The sequence below is a fragment of the Sminthopsis crassicaudata genome, chromosome 2 (genome assembly GCF_048593235.1).
Source record: "Sminthopsis crassicaudata isolate SCR6 chromosome 2, ASM4859323v1, whole genome shotgun sequence".
Taxonomy (NCBI): Eukaryota; Metazoa; Chordata; class Mammalia; order Dasyuromorphia; family Dasyuridae; genus Sminthopsis; species Sminthopsis crassicaudata.
Window position 1 is genome coordinate 333,663,205 of NC_133618.1, and position 20,178 is coordinate 333,683,382.

A 20,178-nucleotide genomic window follows, 5' to 3' on the forward strand; every position below is an offset into this window, starting at 1 on the left:
TAGGCAGTATACATGTGGGACTAGAGTTAGGAAAGGGAGCTGAGGGATAAATATTTAGATTTGGAAAATCATCTACATAGAGAAGATAATAGTATCAACACAACTTGATAAAATCACTAAAGAAGAGAAAAGTACAGGGATGACAATACTGAAAAAAACTGAGATTGGTCATACATGTAGAAAAAAGAAAACCATGATAGAACAATGTAACAAAAATAGGAGAAAATATACAGAGAGGTCAATAAGAATGATAATTAAGAAAAATCTATTGAATTTTCTAATAAAGAGATCATTGCTAACTTTGAAAGAGTGATTTAAGTAAAGTGGTAGGGAGAGAAGCCAGATTGCAAGGGACTGAGAAATGAGAAAATAGAAGCAATGAGTATAGATTGCTTTTTCTAGGAGTTTGATCATGGACAGAAAGAGAACTATAAGATGTTAGCTTGAAGAGAAGGCAAATTAAAGGTTTTTTTTAAGAGTGGAGATTATTGGATAAGAAATTAAAAATTAGGGAGAGGAGATGATTGGATCAAAGATATAAACAGAAGGATTGCCATTGCCAAAGAGATCTACTTCCTCTTCCCAGACTGGAAAAAAGGGGGAGAGAAGGGAACATGATGTTGAAGGGATTTTAACTATGGAATGGGGGAGGAAGGTAATTGAACAGAGTATGTCAAATTTTTGTTTCTTCAAATTCTTTATAGAAGACCTCAGTGCTCTAAAGATCTTTTCTCTTGTGCTTTCAATATCTTGAGAATAATAATGTAACATATGGATTGTCCGTCTATCTTTCTTTCTTACTGTCTGACTGTCCATTTCTTTTCCAAGAATATATGTCTTGAGATTTTTCTGAAGCCGACTTTTGATACATTGAAAAGTTTAGAATTTATGTCTAACTTCTCCAATGCAATTCAATCCCTCTCCTCTTTTCTTGACTTTGTAATATTCCAGAGTTCAGTGTTGTTAGTACATTGTCATCTCCAAAAAGGAGCATTTGGAGAACATCATGATATTAGGAAATGCTTTTTTCTTAGGACTCTTTTCAAGACATCTTCTTCCATGATATTTAGTGACCATTTTAGACAAAAGTTCTCTGCATTGGTCACATCATATATAATTTTAATTTGTGTGTATATGAACATTGTGTAATAAACAAGGTTGTAGGTTTAATGTTGAGTAAAAGGCTTCTAAAGAAATCAGGAGGGGGCAGCTAGGTGCACAATGGATAGAGCACCACCCCTGAATTCAAGAGAACCCGAGTTCAAATCTGGTCTCAGACACTTCCTAGCTCTGGGCAAGCCACTTAACCCCAATTGCGTCAGCAAAAAAAAGAAAGAAAGAAATCAGTAAGCAAATTCATACTTAAACTTTACACAGCTCAGTTTTGTAATGGCAAGGTATTTCTATGATAGAAAATAATTTACAGGATTTTTCCAGTTTATCTCGGAGCTTTTCATTAAGGTTATCTTCAATATCTAAATAGTCAACTTTTAGAAAGATTTTCCAGGAATTATAGTTTAGCTGTCATAGTCCTCACCTTTACTTCTCCACATCTCATCTTGTAGATCAGGCTAGTTCTTTTTCCCAAAGCCAAGGAAACTTAGCCAAAATTTAAGTGGTTTGGTAGGCTCTAAGGCTTAACTATTTAGTGTGCAGTTGAGCCTTTCACAGCTTTCTGATGGTCAGCTTTAGCTGAAGGTATAAAATTGCTTGGGCCCTTCTGACTTTTGGGATGTCAAGCCCAGGACTTGAGATTCTCTAGTATATTCTGGAAATCATATGCTTTTCCATGTAGAGATAAGGGGAGGGATATTCATGTTTAGCTGAGTGCTATGAACTTCTTGAATAGTTCTGTACTATAGCTATATAAATATTTTGTTAATTTAACTATTATTGTCTAATTTTTAGTGTCAGATTTAAATTATTTGGGTCCAGTCTGAGGCATATTTACAATATTTGCTGATGTCTTCTTGGTTGACTTTTTTCAAGGACCATTTGTCCTGTCTTTCATTTGTTTGTAAATGTTATCTTCCTGTAGATGGATTGGAAAACAGATTTGTGAGAATTTTGAATTTGTGTTGCCTTTCTCTTAGTCTGAACTTAGAGGCTTTATTATAAAATATTATTTCATAATTTCCAATCAGAAGAATATAGTTATTGATCTGGATTTCAGATTCAACTCTGACACTCAATCATGGGCAGATCATTTAAGTTCTCTTGAATGGATAAAATGATGGTAATAACATTATTGTTGTGCAACAACATTATATTATATTATATACCATGAATGTTATAGTGTTTAAGATGACTTAGCCTTTGATGTTTTTGAAACTTTAAAATTTTAAGGCTATATGGAATGGTGGTTTATTCCAGGATACAAATGTAATTACACGGGTGGCTTAAATTAGGTTTTGGATCATGACCAATATAAAAAGTGAGACCTAGGCCTAAATCATATATCTAAACTGGCACTAATCTAAAAATAGGCTGTTGGATTGTCAGGATGTTTTTTAACTTTTTAATTCTTGTTAAATTTTCATTTTTATAATGGATATACTTTCATTCTATACTCTTAACTGAAAGAAAGAATAAGTTATTGACACTATTAAGATATTTTCAGATAATCATGTTACTTGTACTTAACCAATAGCAATTATGATCATAACACTGTCATTACCACCTTATGTTTGTGTTGGTACTTAGTTGATAGAACATTCTTCTCTATTATTTTAGTGGCTGATAGAGATGACAGTAAGCACCAATTGTTAGGGTTTGGTTATGTGAAGAATTCATAATGGCCATTCTCTTTGGCACAAGGTAGGTTTATTTAAGGAGGAAGTTACAGACAAAATAAAAATCACAGTAGACACCAGGAATGGTAAATGTGAAGGAGTTGGGAGAGCATATAAAAAACAAGTTCCTGAGGTTGGGGCATGCCCTTAGTGGGGGAAGGGAGGGGGGGGCCTAAATCCTGAAAGAGATTTAGTACCTTAGAGAGTTAATTAACTATAAGGAACAGAAGGGGGATTGGAAAGCATAGTTGAGTTAGGAGAGATAGATACCATGTAGCATGGGGAGAGGAGTAAGGGGAAAGATACTATGAGCAGAGTGTCAGTGGTAGACTGATCCAAAGGAGGGCCATAGCAAAACCATGGGCCATAATTAGCCTCAGAGACTTGACTAGATTACCTCCACAGAAGATAGGATCATGGAACTACTCTATCAAAACTTATCTGTCATCAGAGCCTTTTTCCTGTCTGCCCCAGGGATCACTTTAATTTTTTTCAATACTTTTCAGTTTCTCTGCCCACCACATCTGCCATTCAGGACTTCCTCATTTCTCCACCCTTTTAATTTGTTAAAGGAATCTTATGAAAAGTGGGTTGAGGATCCCTAAATAAAAATGAGGTCTAGCAAACTATTGCTGAAATTTTAAGGGCCAAATCCTGGTACACTTGTTAGTTTCCAGAAACTGGGAGCAAAATACAGTGGTCTTGGGGCTGAAGTGTTACAGAGATGAAGCCAAAATTTGGTGACATCACAGGGGTACAAAGTTATCAGATATCAAGGCATGCTAGTAGAGATTAGCCTGGAGTTAGTTTGCATTTATTAGGGGCCCACTCAGACACTGGGTAATATTTTGTTGGGGTCCATCCATCCCAACAATCAGTTTTCCTTCAAACAAATGGGACCCAAAGTCCTTTGGGGTATGGGGTGATGATCTCATCTTCTGAAGCTACTTTCTGCTGGGAATGGATATAGTCATCCTACAGCGTCCCATTTTGTAGGAATGGACCAGGAGTTGATTAAAGTGAATTATTCAGTGAATTCCAAGTTAGTTCCCTGAAGCTGGCCAATATAACTGTGTAGTGCTGGTCATTTGAAGGTGAATTGGCCAAAGCTGAGAAGAAAACAAATCTAGAAACCAGAAGTTAGGGACAGTATCGAATTGCAAACAATTAAGTGGTCACTTAGGTAGCCATGTGCCAAAATATTCAAAAGAACCTAGGCATTGGGTTGAGAGGATAAAAATTGAGGTCAGACTTTGCCCTAGCCTGACCAAAAGTTACTCCCCCACACCCTCACTGACAGCATCCCACAATGTGGGGCAAGGAGAGCTTGAGAGAAAGCACTAAGCTGTAGTACTCTTATTCTTGGGATATATGAGTAAAGGAGCAGAAAAAATAACTTAAGAAGTATAGAGAAAAACTATCTGGAGAGTATTATCAATTTTCTTCTCCTTCCCTGAAGACTGAGTATGCCAGACAGAATGGAGATAACAGTTTAAAGTGCTTAGTCACAATTTGGGTTATTTGTGACATGAAGGTGAGTCATTCTATAAAGAGCTGGGCAGGCCAAAATGAGGCATGATCTTTTTTAAATAAAGGCTACATTTTTACAAGTACTCAGTTAAGAAAGAAAATCCAGAAGTAATAATTAAAAGGTTAGAGGTAAGGTGGACTTGCCAGGGATCTCAGTTTCCAGAGACCTCCACTAAAAGTCCTTTTGATAAAAGCCTATTTAAAAGCAAAAGACCCAATTTAAGTCTGGGATGTTAATTAGAAGTGGGGTGCCAAGCAAAGTGAATAGCCAAGATGTCCCATAAAGGAGATTGCTCTAGGGAACTGAAGTTATGTTTGACTTGAAAGCAATTTTCAGAAATGAAGATCCTTCCTAAACCAACTGAGGCATCTTATTCACCCTAAACAGTAATCTGAGAAAGATGTCCTGCCAAAAGCAGGACCTTTGAGATAGATTAGTCCAAACCCTTGAGGCATGTGTAAGATCTCTTTGCCAATCTTTTCTAGACAAGCATCCTGCCTAACAATTTCTCCTAGGTTGTTCACAAGATATTCTTTGTAGCCTAGCAGAGACCTAAGAAGTTTCCACTAGCTTTTGTGGAATTACAAGCTGACCTAAAGATGTTTAAAACCACCCAGAGGGAATAGAATATCCCTTCTTTGCCAGAGTCTGTTGAAGGATCAGCTAGGAGAGGCCAATATACATTAGCCAGCAGCTTTGCATATCAAATAACTTATAAGAAAACATGTTTGTGCCACAGAACAAACATGTTATTCCTCATTAGTTTAAATAAAATTGACTTTTTGCTCATGGCTTTTATGCTGACCATTTGCTTTGAATATAGAAATTTGCTGTAAGAGAAAAAGCAGGAAGAAGACAAAGCATCCTTAACTGTTTGACTAAACATCTGAAAACCACAAATGAATTTCATCCCCTTGCCAGATTCAGGAATAGGTAGCAATCATTTCTATTCCTATAGAAAGGAATACAAATGGAAAATCAAGTTAGAAGGATTTGACCTAAAGTAGAGCTGAACAAACATCCTTCAAACTCCTTTTTACAAACCAGATGGATCAATCTCCACTTTCTGAAGTTCTATGGCATTTCTCTGAGATGGTGGTTTTTCCAATATATTGGTCCTCATCCATACCTTGGATTCATACTTGAGAAATAATATTAGTTTGGATCCTTCCCCCCTCAATTTCTCTCAAATAGCCAACTCCAAGTTAAAGACTTCAGATCCTTCCCTCCCCCCTCCTCAAAACATAGGGGATAACTAAAACTTATGAGCTAATAATTTGAAAACAGCTCATTTAACTTTTACAAATGTTTAATAATTAAATTAATAAATTATAAATTTATAAAACTTTCCCTGTGTTCTCCCTTTGAAGTTTTTCTTTCTGTCTGCATTTTGCAAATGGAAGGGCAGACAGATAAAGTGATAAGACAAATGCCATTAAAATAATTCAGGGTGTATTTGAGACGCTTGAGCTTCCTCTTTCCAGACTTATCCTTATGACCTAGGATGTCTCCAAGGGCAAAAGTACCTACCTGAATGATTAGGAGATCTTGGTAAGAGGACAAGACTTGGGGGCCATCTGCAAGAAAAAGCCATTCCAAGTACTTTCTCTCTTTGGACTGAAAAAGAGCTAGCTAAAAGCAATTTGCAAGAATAACAAGTCCAATTATTATAATTTAGAGAGTATTTTTCTGGCAATTTTCCTGGTCCCCAAATTGTGCTGGGACCAAGCAGTTTTGTGAAGGAATATGAGATGCCTTCATTTGAATTCCCTTCTGAATAGTTTCTTTTGAAGGAACCTAATGTATAAGGAGACATCCTTAGGTGAATCCTTAGGAAGGCCTTGCTTCATATTCCACAACCCTTCTCCTATACTTGTGTTCTAAAGGATGAGAAGAGAGGGAGAGAGGGTGACTAGTTGAAAGTTATCCCTTTCAAAAAGCCCATCTGACCTGGTCAGAATCTACCTTAACCAACTGTCTAAGAGCTGGGGGACACACCACTACCTGGAGTCTTGGGTGTCCTGCAGAGCCAGCAATGGATGAAAGTGGAATTCAAAGAAAAGCACCTACCTTGTGTAACAAGAGAATCCAGGTCTACAAATGGGACCTCCTGGGTCAGACACATTCTTTTTTTCTTTTTTTTTTCTTCCTTTTTCTGAGGCTGAGGTTGTGACTTGCCCAGGGTCACACAGCTAGGAAATATTAAGTGTCTGGGACCAAATTTGAACTCGGGTCCTCCTGAATTCAGGGCTGGTGCTCTATCCACTGCGCCACCTAGCTGCCCCCACATTCTTTTAAAGTCACAGAAGAGTTTATTTATGCCATCGAGCAAATTAGGTTTATTACACTGAAAATTTTGGGCTTAACTAGCAGGCTAATGGCCTACAAGGTTGTAAAAGAAAATGAAGATCATAATTTTAAAACAAGTTAGAATGGAGGTCTTAATGGACTGGAGACAAAAGGAACAAAGATAAGAGATTTTAATTGCTCCACATTCCTTAGCTAGATTCCTTAGACTCTGGATTGTGACCCATTATTTCTTCCCCTTTCTGTCTTTTGGGGAGAAGAAATTCTGAGGACAAGGATCAGAGGTTTCTATCTTCCATTCAAACCCATAGCTGTCTAAAGCTGAAAAGGGGCAGAACTGATATTTGTATGGCATAGATGTATGTCTGTCAGTAGCAAAATATTTTAATATACATTGTTATTAAAATGTACAAAATAATATTTTTCTCAGATTTTCCCAAGCTACTTGGAGGCATGAGAGAGAGAGAGAGAGAGAGAGAGAGAGAGAGAGAGATTGAATGAATCTCCTAAGGAGAAGCCGAAAGGGCCACATCCTTCTACATTGGAGTCCCAAGAGTAGGACTTTTAGGACTCTGGAACACAAGGTTGTTGTGGAAAGAAACTAAGGCTGATTCCAGGGCACGGGTCAGGGTGTTGAGGAGCCTGTCCAAAGAAACTGGACATAATAAGTAGCAAAATATTAATCAAGCAGAGTGACAAGATCAAGTTAAGCACTCTTGGACAGTGAATCTCATCAAAGGGGAGAAACCTAACTTTTAAGAAAAATTGAGGTTAGTTTGAATTTAAAAAAAAAAAAGGTTGTCATATAGACAGAAATGGACGCAGAGATAGGAACAACACAAAGAAAAGCATGCTTTTTTTTTTTTTAATTCAAGCATGAACTTTTACTAACAGGCATAGATGGTTTTATAAACTGTAAACATTATTCTAATTAATGAATTTGTCAATACCTTTTCCACATTTTTACTTAATGCAAAAATTTGGTCTTTAACCTGAGATACATACAGATAGTAAATTCCAATATTTTATAATAATTGATATAGGTACAGCAATTCATCCATCTATTTAATCATCCATTGTATATAAAGCTCTACTACTAGTACCTAGGGAAATTCAAAATTTAGCTATAATGAGATTCCTGCCCTCAATCAGCTTTATCATAGAGGGATGAGACAAATAGGGCTCTGAGGGAGAGGTGTTAACTACTTGAATAACGCTTTCAAACTCCTTGGTATAAAGGCTGTTCTGTTGGTTCTTAGCAAGATTTAGAAAAGCATATTTTTAAATTTTACATGGTCCGATATTATACTAGTTCCTTTTGAAATATTGGGGATACAAATACCCTTAAAACTCAAAATCCTATCTAAGAGCATAGAGGAATGAGAATAAGCATTTTACTCTCCAATTTTCAGGTCTATCATTCAATACCCAGTGAGCAAAGTGATACCATATGTATTGGGTGTGCCCTGGAGCTTTGCTGTGTTCCCAGATGGTGGCACCCCTACTTTAGATAAGTAGGGAAAATATTGGAGTTCACATATCTTTGGTCAAAAGGAAGGCCAAGGTTTCAAGCACCAAAATGATGTGGCTGATAACAGATATCAGATGATGGTAGGAATCAAATGTTGGGGTTTGGTTATGTGAAGAATTCACAATGGCCATTCTCTTTGGCACAAGGTAGGCTTATTTTAAGGAAGACGTTACAGATAAAAGGTACAGTAAACACCAAAAATGGTAAATGGTAAATATTTAAAAAGTTTGGAAAGCACATAAAAGACAAATCTTCTCTTCCTCTTCCTCCTCCTCCCCCTCCCTCTCTTCCTTTTCCTCCTCTCCCTCTTCCCTCATTCTCCTTCCTCCTCCTCCTCCTCCTCTCTTCCCCTTTCCTTCTTCTTTCTTCTCATTATCCTCCTTTTTGTTCTTCTCCTTTTCCTCCTTCTTCCTCTTCCTCTAGAATTTAAATAGAAAAAATAAATATTTTAAAGCAGAAAGGAAACAGAAGAACATTAGTTAAAACACAGAAAGGGAGCAGACGGTTATAAAATTTGGCTTATTTTCTTTGAGTACTATAAGACTCAAAAACAAAATTATGTGGTAGTTTGCATGCATAGAATATATCATAGTAAAGCACAGGCATAGTCTTGTATACTAAAAATTAATGTTCAGGAATTTTGCTTGCATATATGTATATATCTGCATACACACACATATGTGTGTACTATACTACAGCTACACATCCAGATCAGAATATACTATATATATGTATTTATTTATTCCCCCCTCCCCCCCAGGATGGGGTTAAGTGACTTGTCCAGGGTCACACAGCTAGGAAGTGTTTAAGTGTCTGAGACCAAATTTGAATTCTGGTCCTCCCGAATTCAAGGCTGGTGGTCTATCCACTGCTCCACCTAGCTGCCCCTATACAATATATAATTAAGAAGGAACATGGTTCTTGTCTCTCCCACTGTCTGGAGCTTTTTTATGGAAGGATCAGCAATTATTGCTTACAAATGGAATCACAAAGTATAACTTGAGATAACTGGGTTCTTTTTAAAACATATAACTTATGTTAAATGAATGTGTAGGAATAAGGATTTAAGTTTTATTTCATTACAATGCTAAATCTTACATTGCATATTAAAATTTAGAGGTAAAACTAGAAATTATTTAGTTTATTTACACTCTGTGGAAGCATGGTGATTAGTAGAGAACTGGATTCTGACACTCTTTATAATATTCTCTAGCAGTGTGAGCCTGGACAAGTCAGAAAATAAGGTCTCAGCATTGGAAGAAAAATCAGTTCATCTTGAACTATATATCCCCTAAATTAGGCCCAAGCCCTTTGCTTCATGAGAGTAGGTTCCATATAGTATATGTGTATGCATACCTTTTAAGACTTTGCCTCAGTGTCATTTTACAATAAATATATACCTGATAATAAATCCCATCTTAATACTGTAAAGCCTCACTGTTTCAAAGTTCCTTTGATTACTCTAGATACAGATTACATTATGTTGGCTAATTCTTGAGTCCTCAGTTGGGTGAACTTTCCCAAGCATGAGACAATTTACAATCCCATTTATATAGCATTGCTCATGTGAAGTTAATGCTACTTGCAAACTTGTTTTGGTAAATATAATAAGGTATATCTAGAGATTACATAGATAATAATGGGATCATTGGGTATGATCTAAAAATAAAAAAGGAAGCTTAATCACAGTAAAAGGGGATGTTAGAATTAGTAGGAATTTGAAAGAGGGCACAAGAATGAAGAAAGACTTGAGGAAAATAGGTAAGAAAAAGAATAATTCTAGTTCAGTGACTTCCCCTTTACTGCTTGGGAACTGAACTTATGTGGTGCCATAGATGAAATTGGTTTCAGTTGTCAGAACTCTTCTTTTACATATTACTAATTTGAAAATTAGCTTACTTGTCCTATTGATGAAATAAATACATGTGGTTATAACTTCCTTTTTCAATTTTCAATTGTTGAAAAATTTCCATATACTTTCTTTTTTCTTCTAATTTTTCTTTCTAATAAAGTCCAAAACAAATGTGTTTAACTTAAGTTTAAATCTGGAACTTCTATGTAACGTATGTGCCCGGGCTAGCCCTCTCTATTCAATCCAAAGTAGAGTAAATGGAGATGAGATTACAGATTTGGTAAAATAATTTTTGAAATTATGTAGAAGATTGAATTTGACACTGTTTATCGGTAAATGTTTGACTTGCCACAGCAAAATGAAATGATTAAAATTTCCTTGACCTTTTTGGAAAAAAAATCACCACACCAAAAAACTGGCATTCTTTTTCTTCTTCTTCTTCTTCTTTTTTTTTTTAGTAGTATTTTATTTTTTCCAACTACATGTAAAGGTGGTTTTCAACATTCATTTTTGTAAAATTCTGTGTTATAAATTTTTCACTTCTCACTTTTACTTCTCCCCTCCCCAAGATAACAAGCGATATGATATAGATTTTAAAAAAGTTTAATCATTTTAAATATATTTTCATATTTGCCATGTTGGCATTCTTTTTCAAAAAATTTGAAAGTATCCTAAGGATTATGCAATAAGCATTAAGACAAATTAACACCACTGGTTAAATCATAAGCTCAATTCTAAAATATTTTAGCATTCTCTGAGTCTGAGTTTCTGAGTAGGTACAGGGAATAAACCAAAAACCAGTGGTTTAATCAATTTTCTTACTAGCTAGATGAAGGAAATTTAACTAAAATTGAATCTGATTTCAGGAAAAGAGAAATTTTTTTTTTTTTTTGGAAAAAGGATATTGTTTCTTGGAGCAGTGAAATGGGAAGCTACTTTGTGGGAAAGCCCAAGGAGAATGGGAAGCCCATAAGAGAATGATAGTAGCTTGTAAGAGCTAGAAAGCTACCCAAAACAATTTTGTCTTTAAAGTTTTTTTATTGGAGCGGCTAGGTGGCGCAGTGGATAGAGCACCAGCCTTGAAGTCAGGAGAATCTGAGTTCAAATCTGGCCTCAGACACTTAAGACTTCCTAGCTGTGTGACCCTGGGCAAGTCACTTAACCCCAACTGCTTCAGCCAAAAAAAAATATATATATATATATTTCTGGACAGAAGAACAACACATTCTGTTAAAAATAAATCGATGGAGGATATCCATATTATTTTGTCATCCTGAAATTTTTATGAATGTTTTTTATAGTAGATGGTATTCATTGTAAGAGAATTTCATCTGTACTCATTTAATTTTTTTTTTTTTTTGCTACAGATCTCAGAAAAAGTTTTTGGAGTGAAGACTAATAACACTTAAGTGTATTTATAACTTTCTGTATCCTTTAAGCCCCCTTAGATTGAACTCCCTTGAATTATATGCTTTCCTTTCAGTTGTTAATTATATCTTATATTTCATTCCATTGGACTTAATTATTTTTTCTTTTTTGTTATCATGAAATTGATAAACATAAGCAAACAGCATTTCTGTAAACCAAGAACAGAAAAAGGATCATATGTGAAACTAATTATGTACAATTTTAAACACACACATAAATATTTATACATTTTACCTCTTATTACATAGTATTGATTTTTTTATGTCTATATGGATTCCTTTCTGCTCTCTTGAATTTTACATGTTTCTTTCTTTTTAAGCTTTATCATCACTATACTCTTTCCCCTTTCAACTGTCCTGCTGTGGCCCCAAAACTTATCCTTGTAATAAATAAGTATAGCAAGTGAAACAAATTCACACTTTGGCCATGACTAAAAAATTTATTTCTCATTCTGAGCTTGCTACTAAATTTATTTATTCATTCATTGTTTTTTGTTTTCAAAACAATATTTGTTGTTTTGTTTTGTTCACCTTTTTGATTAAAAAAATTTCTATTTTTTTGTTTGGAGTTTTGGATTTATTGCTTTTCTGGTTTTCTTTTTAGTTGCAAGACCCATTTGCCTCTTCTTTTTTCTTTATGGATGAGTGTTTAGAGAGATAAAATTTCCCTTTAGATTATACTTGGTATTTTAGTAATCTCATTTTTGTCCTTTTACTTAATGAAATTATCTATTGTTTCTTATTTTAACCACTAATTCTTTTTTAAAATTTTTTTAAAATTAAGTTTCCCCTGTTACATGTAAAAACAATTTTTAACATTTGCTTTTAAAACTTGGAGTTCCAGATTCTCTCCCTTGTGCTTTTCTCACCCCATCCCCACATTGAGAATGCAGCAATTCGATATATGTCATACATGTGTGGAATCAAGCAAAACATTTCCATAATGGTAATGTTGTGAAAGAAAACCTATAGACACTCCCCCCCCCCAAAAAAAAAAAACCCTTAAAGAAAAACAAAGAAAGTTTTTTTAAAAAGTGTGCTTCAATTTATATTCTGATACCATTAGCATTTGGTACATTAGCCTTGATATGAGTAGCATTTTTCATTATAAGTCCTTCAGGGTTGTATCGGATCATTGTATTGCTGAGAATAGTTATGTCATCCACAGTTTATTATCTTATATAATAATACTATTACTAAATGTACATAGTAAATTTCACTTTGCATCAGCACATGGAAGTCTTTCCAGGTTTTTCTAAGAGTATCCTGCTTGCTTTCTTTCTTTTCTTTTCTTTTCTTTTCTTTTCTTTTCTTTTCTTTTCTTTTCTTTTCTTTTCTTTTCTTTTCTTTTCTTTTCTTTTCTTTTCTCTTCTCTTCTCTTCTCTTCTCTTCTCTTCTCTTCTCTTCTCTTCTCTTCTCTTCTCTTCTCTTCTCTTCTCTTCTCTTCTCTTCTCTTCTCTTTTTCTTCTCCTTTTCTTTTCTTTTCTTTTCTTTTCTTTTCTTTTCTTTTCTTTTCTTTTCTTTTCTTTTCTTTTCTTTTCTTTTCTTTTCTTTTCTTTCTTTTTCCTTCCTTCCTTCCTTCCTTCCTTCCTTCCTTCCTTCCTTCCTTCCTTCCTTCCTTCCTTCCTTCCTTCCTTCCTTCCTTCCTTCCTTCCTTCCTTCCTTAAAAAAGATGAACTTTTAATAACTGCTTTTATCAACCTGTTAAGTCATACAGTTACAAAGTAGTTAGGAAAAAAACCATGAACTTTCTGTGATTTTTTGTTGTTGTTGTTGTTGTTTGTTTGTTTGTTGTTGTTGTTATTGGTAAAAAAAAAAAAACAACAGGGGAGATGGAGAATTCTTTCATTATATAAATAATACCTGGCACTTCATTGGGACTCTAGACAAAAGACCTTCCCCAAATAACCCCAAAGAAGTAAACTTATCCAATAAAACTAAACCACCAGATTTGATCCAATTTTGTGTCAAGGGCTACTTTGTTAGGCTTAATTATATTCAGAATATGAGATCTCTAAATAAAGAGAAAATACAAAGACTTCCAGAGACCAAGTCATTGACCAATATTTATAGCCGCCAGCTAGGATCCAAATGACAGGACTAGAACTGTTTTTGGTTAGACTGCTCATCATTTCTTAAAGCATACTAATCATATAAAACATCATAATATCACATACCACAGTTTATTTAGTCATTCCCCAATTGATGGGCATCCTCCCAATTTCTAATTCTTTGCCCCGAGAGTTGCTATAAATATTTTCATACATTTAAGTACTTTTTATTTTTTATCTCTGATCAATGGTTACAAGACCATTTTGACCTGTAACCTTAAGGAGAGCCCCAACTCCAATGTGGCCCCAAATTCAGGTGTGGTAGTGCTCCTTCTCACCCTGGCACGGCTAACTGGATTTGAATACATTTGAAAAGCAACAGAATCCTACCTCAGTGCTAGCAAAGTGACCCCACTTCTAATCAGTTGTTACCCCTTACAGCCTGTGAACTGAAAGCTTCAGAAGCTACAACTTTTGCAGCTGATTCAGTGATTTCCAACATTGCACTTGTGCTAAGTATATATTGTGCATGTAGAACCACATAAACAACTTGTAATTGTATGTAGATTATCACTTGATATCAATCTGCTTCAATCACAACACAGGTTGTCACCATCCCCTGACTTCTCAGAAGGCCGAGAGCCCTTAGTGGAGATGGGAAGCCAAATCAGATGTTGTCCTTAGGTTCCCTCTGGGTTGAAGGGTCTTAGACCTTACTCAGAATTCCCCCACTGTTTGTGACCCTCTACAACTACTGACAATGGATTATCAGTCACATCTTTTAGTTCTGGCTCATGCTGTTTAAACTTATCTAAAACTGGTAGATATTTTCTATCAATTTTTGTATGCTATATATTCATCCTGTACTAACCTTTCTATTCTAAATGATATTCTCCTCTGCAATAAAGAAGAAGAGTTAAACTACTATGAATAATGGAATTAACTTTTTCTTTGACCTTTGTTTTCTTTGCTTTTCCTTTAAACATTCTGTCTTCTACTTTGCTTTTGTCTTTGTAGAAGGAAGGTCACACAGAATTTAGGATTAGCTTATATTTTAAAATCTAAATTTATAAATTCTTAATTTCATGTGTTTTCACCACCAAGTGACTGACTAGCTTCTGCTGTTCCTAGCACTCAGCAGTTACTAAAATTGTCCCCATCTTTCTACTATTTACATACATGTTATTTCCCAATTAGAATGTAAGTTTTTTGAGGACAAGGACTGTAACTGCCTTTCTTTATATCTTAGACCTTAAAACAACATTTAGCACAGAATAAGCACTTTAATAAATGTTTGTGGGTTGCCTCTTTGAACATAGCTAGGTTAGTGCTTTAATTTTGTCAGAAACCATTGTCCAAAATTGTTGTTTTCTTGTTCAATTATTTCAGTTGTTTCTGAATGTCTCTTAATGACTATATTTGGGGTTTTCTTGGCAAAAATACTAGGATAGTTTGCCATTTCCTACTCTAACTCATTTTACAGATGAGAAAACTGAAACAACAGGGTTAAGTGATTTGTCCAGAGTCACACAGCTAGAAAGTGTGTGAGACCAAATTTGAACTTAGGAAGATAAATTTTCCTGACTTCATTATTCTTGGTGCCAACTAACTACCCTTGTCCAAAATGACTATCAGTTATATCATGAACAAATATAAAATAAAACAATAAAGGCAGTACTTCATACCTGTCAGATTGAAAAAATGAAAAAAAAATACAATTTTAATAATTCCACTACTAGAGGAACAGTGAAATGATCTATTTTGTAAATCCATTTCGAATTATTCTAGAAAAGTTACTAAGTTTTCAAATCCTTTGACTCCAATCATATCACTGTATTTATAGGATGTAAAGCTTGTAAAGGGACTTTAGAGTTCATCTAGCGAGGTCTCCATATTTTGATGATGGAGTAGACAAAAGTTGTATAAGTGCTAAATGGCAGGATTAGTATTTGAAACCATGTCATTAGACTTAAAATGAAATATTCAATGATACTCAGAGAGTAGTTTAAAAAACTGAAAAAATTCAGTTTTTTATAACAAAAAAAGATGGAACCAAGATACATGCCCAGCAATCAAAGACTGCCTGAATAAAATGTGCTATTTGAATGTAATGAAATGACTATGATGTGATATGTGGTCTTTATTGTTGGTCTCGTTTGTTCATTTTGGGTTGTGGGGATTGTTTGGGTTTTTGTTGAGAAATGTTCATTGTATTGAAAAAAATATGCCAATGATTTCTTAATTTGAATACACCCTTCCTTGAGAATACCATATTAAACTGAATTGTTAATATCCTACCTTGTGTGATTTAGTTTCCTTCTCTACCACTTTAAAGTTAGTATTCATTCATCTGAATTATAATTGTAGCTTTGAGAATTGGAATTATACCCATTTTTAAGCACTGGCAAAGTTGTACAAGAATAATGAGATAGTGAAAATGTTCCAAAATGAAAATTAGAAACAAAAATTTGTTTTGCCAAATTATTGAAAACTTAAGGCTAAAGTATCATTTGTCACAAAAAGAAGCTTCATTATTACTTTTTTTTTTTTTTTTTTTTTTGGTGGGGGCCAAGATGGAGGAGAGTAGACAGGTCTTTGCCTGAGCTCTTCTTTGCTTCCCTCAGAATCAACATCAGAATGGGTTTTAGAGTGAAAGAACTCACAAATAATTTGGAGTGTGACAAATTTCTATATTTGTTACAGAAGATATTTTGGAAGAACTTCAGGAAAGGCCTATTTTAATCAGGGGCTGGGAGGGTGACAAGGTCCAACACAGGTGCAACACAGGGAGACCCAGGGCGGAGAGGCCTCCATTCACCAAAGGAATCTAGTGGGAGTCTCTTAGCCAAAATACAACAGCATTGGCTACTCTATCCTGGTTCAGAAGCTAGTGGATCAACACACTAGCTGTGAGAATTCAAATTCAATTATAGAAGGCAAATAATGAACCCCGGAACCCTAGTATAACAAGCTGGACTTGGTCTCTGCCCACCCACTGGGCAACACTGGCTCCAGGATGGTGTGAAGCCCCTGAGGCCTATAGAGGAAGCTTGGGACAATTTTCCCTTTGCCCTAAGAGCAGACCTCAACCCTTAAAAATGAGCAAAAATGCAAAAAGAGCCCTGACCATATATAGCTATTATGGAGACGGAAGAATAGACCTCAAGCCTGAGGATACTAAAGGCAAAATGCCTCTCGATAAAATCTCAGAGGGTTATGTGAGTTGGCCTTCAACTCAAAAGACTCTCTTGGAAGAATTCAAAAAGGATCTTTAAAGAGAATGGGAAGAAAAATGGGGAAAGGAAATGAGAGCTTTGGAAAAGGAAACATACTGTGTGAAGAAAACCACTCCTTAAAAAATAGATTTGACAAAATGGAAAAAGAAAACAACTCCTTAAAAAACAGAATTTGTCAAATGGAAAAAGAGAACAACTCCATTACTATTGCTTTCAAATTAAAGACCTGTCATAACTGACTTGTCAGTATTAATAGTTGACAAATAAGTATATGTAGAACCAATGGTTATACAAATCAAGAAATGAAATGAAATGAAAAGAAATGTAATTACCATTTGGACTTATTAAAAAATAGTGATAGTTATCTGTTGTGTCCTGTTTTTTAGAGTTCCCAAGTTGGGGGTGACAAAACGTACCATGCTTTCTAAAGCTCCCATGCCAGGATGATTAAAACATACCATTCTAGTGGAGAAATGATGAGGCAAGATTCCTGAGGATGGTGGAAAAATGGAGTCTGTTTAGATTTCATATCCTTATGTAACAAAAACACTGGTCATGTGCTATTGTATATAGTTTGCCACTTGGTATCACTTTTCTACCTGGTATCACTGCTTCAGTCACAACACAGATTGTCACGGCCCCCGACTTCTCAGGAAGGCCACAAGCTGTTAGGGAAGATGGGGAACCAAACCAGACATTGTTAGCAGGTTCCCTCTGGGCTGAAAGGTCTTATACCTCACCCAGAGTTTCCCCATTGTCTGTGACCCTCTACAGTTATCAATTCACAAACAGTTAAAAAGGAATATTTTTCCACAGTTCCATGATTTAATCTTTTTCAACATAAGATTTTAACTCATTTTTAATTTTGTATAATTCTTTTCTATTTTGTTTTATAAATTTTACATATAAGATCTGCTCTGGAAATCTTGTAAGTCTAAATTAACTAAGACACTTCTCATCAATAAGTTGACCCCTAGATGAACATTTCTTTGGCTACAGCAATCCACAAACCTCATAGCAACATAATTTAATATTTATTATTAAAAATAAGGAGAAATAATTTTAGATGCTATGCTTTTGGAACATGTAGTGTAATGTGTTAGTATATGTAAAATAGCTATTTTTCCTTCATTTGCATAAATAATATCCTTTTCAAATCTGTGGCAAAATTGCTAAATTGATATTCCTAAAAACATTTAAGGTTAGCCTCATATCTTCAATTGCCCGTTGGACATCTTTACTGAATGTCCTTTTTGGCAAATTCATGATGTCCAAAACAAAATTTATTATCTTTTTGCCTTCTTCTAGTTATTGAAGCTTATAACTGAGAATCATCTTTGTTTCTTTAATCTTTCTTTTCATTGTATAATCAGATTCTAAGTCTTTTTCTCTTCTCACAATGATAACCACTCTACTCTAAACCCTCATCATTTATTGCCTTGGTTACAGCAATAGTTTCATAATTGGTAGCTCTGCATTTCAGTCCCTTGCCTGGAGGGAGAGGCAGTATAGTTGTAGGTCAGGTTCTTCAAACTCAAATAGACTAAATCACTGAACAACAGTAAAATGAAAGGCCTGGACCTAATTTTTTTATGTTCAATCCAGTTATAAACCGGTTAAGGACCATGCCTAGGTGAAGGGGCAGGTCATTTCTCTAAGAGCCTCCACAGCTATGAATCATAACACTAGAAGTAGTTGCAAAGCTGCCTTTACAGGTGTTCCTTGTGGATTGGAAATGAAATAAATTGGAGGCAAGAGGGAAGAGGAGGGAGGTCAGACAACCCAACTGCCTCTCAGTCTCCTTGTATTATCATCATCATCATCAGTTCACATGAAGAGATCCATTCTGCAGGTCTGACCTCTAGCAGCCACTGGCAGGTAGTTCTCATATCACAACATAAACTATGATTATATTATCTCTATAATTCATCTTGTTTTTGCTGGTAAATTGACAAGCCCAAAGTAAAGACCTGACTGTATCATTTTTGGTTTGAGAAGGTTTAAGTAGTTCATCATTCATTACCATTATGACAAAGTACAGATAAATTTTTTTTTTTTTTACTTTAGTTTTTCACAATCTGACTTCAGCCTTTCTTGCCATGTTAATTACATATGACTATTATATATCCTCTAGTTAGCTTGAGTTCTTTCGTAAAAAAATCTTTAATATTCTTTTTATGGCATAGCTTAGGGGCCATAAGGAGACTTTTCCTAATCTCTCTAGTTAGCTTGCTCTCCCCCCCAAAACTGTTGTGTTCATTTTGTGTAAATACCTTGTTTTCCCACAAGTGTCCTCTTCTTTGAGGACAGATACTGGTTTATTTTTGCCTTTGTATCCCCCAACACCTATAATAGAATCTGGAACAGAGTAGAAACTCAGTAAATGCTTGTTGAATAAAATTTAATTGAAACCAGTAACCTTTAATACTTGAAACATTAGTTTTGTCCAGTCTCCACTACTTTTAGAGCTAGAAACACATATTATAGAAATCATACTAATTCTTTTAAGAGCTGAACAATCTGAGTTACAAAGAAGTGAAATGACTTGCCCAAGAAAACCTGATCTCCAAACTAAGACCTCCTTCTTGTCACTTCAGTGCTCTTTCCGCTATGCCATGCCATTTTTCATTGTTATTTTAAAATATCACCAGAAATTTAAAGGTAGTTATTATAATGATGCAAATTAATTATTTTCCTATGTATTATGGAAGAATTTACTATATTCCCCTCATCAATTGATTTTTAGTACTTGGTATTTTAATTCTATGGAACTTTACATAGTAAAGTTCTTTTTAAGAAGTCAGATCATATGCTGAGTGAAATGACCAGGACCAGGAGATTGTTGTATACTTCAACAACAATACTATATGATGATCAATTCTGATGGATGTGGCCATTTTCCACAATAAGATGAACCAAATCGATTCCAATAGAGCAGAAATGAATTGAACCAGCTATACCCAGCAAAAGAACTCTGGGAGATGACTATGAACCACTACATAGAATTCCCAAAACCTCTTTTTGTCCGCCTGCATTTTGCATTTCCTTCACAGGCTAATTGTACACTATTTCAAAGTACGATTCTTTTTTTAACAGCAAAGCAACTTTTGGACATGTATACACATATTGTATTTAATTTATACTTTAAATATTTAACATGTATTGGTCAACCTGCCATCTGGGGGGGGGGAGGAGAGGAAAAATTAGAACAAAAGGTTTGGCATTTGTCAATGTTGTAAAATTACCCATGGATATATCTGATAAATAAAAATTATTAAAAAAAAAAAGTCAGATCATCAAATCCTTAGCTCATAGGCTCATCTCATTCACTCAGAGAACCATTAAGAGAATTAGAAATCGCTGAGGATGAGGATGGGGTACAAATAGTAACATTGCTGCTTCAATATAAAAGTAGAGGAAAATAAAATAGGAAAATTATTAAACAGTTTAA

At 34.9% G+C, this 20,178-nt stretch overlaps 1 protein-coding gene and 1 long non-coding RNA gene across 14 annotated transcripts in view; both read left to right on the plus strand.

Moving 5' to 3' along the window:
- The window catches only part of GPHN (gephyrin), a 762,070-nt gene that overhangs the window by 20,537 nt on the left and 721,355 nt on the right, over positions 1-20,178 (plus strand). The gene's annotated exons all lie outside the window — the stretch shown is intronic.
- Positions 6,338-11,525, plus strand: LOC141556385 (uncharacterized). The gene is made up of 2 exons (XR_012486516.1): positions 6,338-6,437; positions 11,381-11,525. It is a non-coding gene; the product is annotated as an uncharacterized LOC141556385 (long non-coding RNA).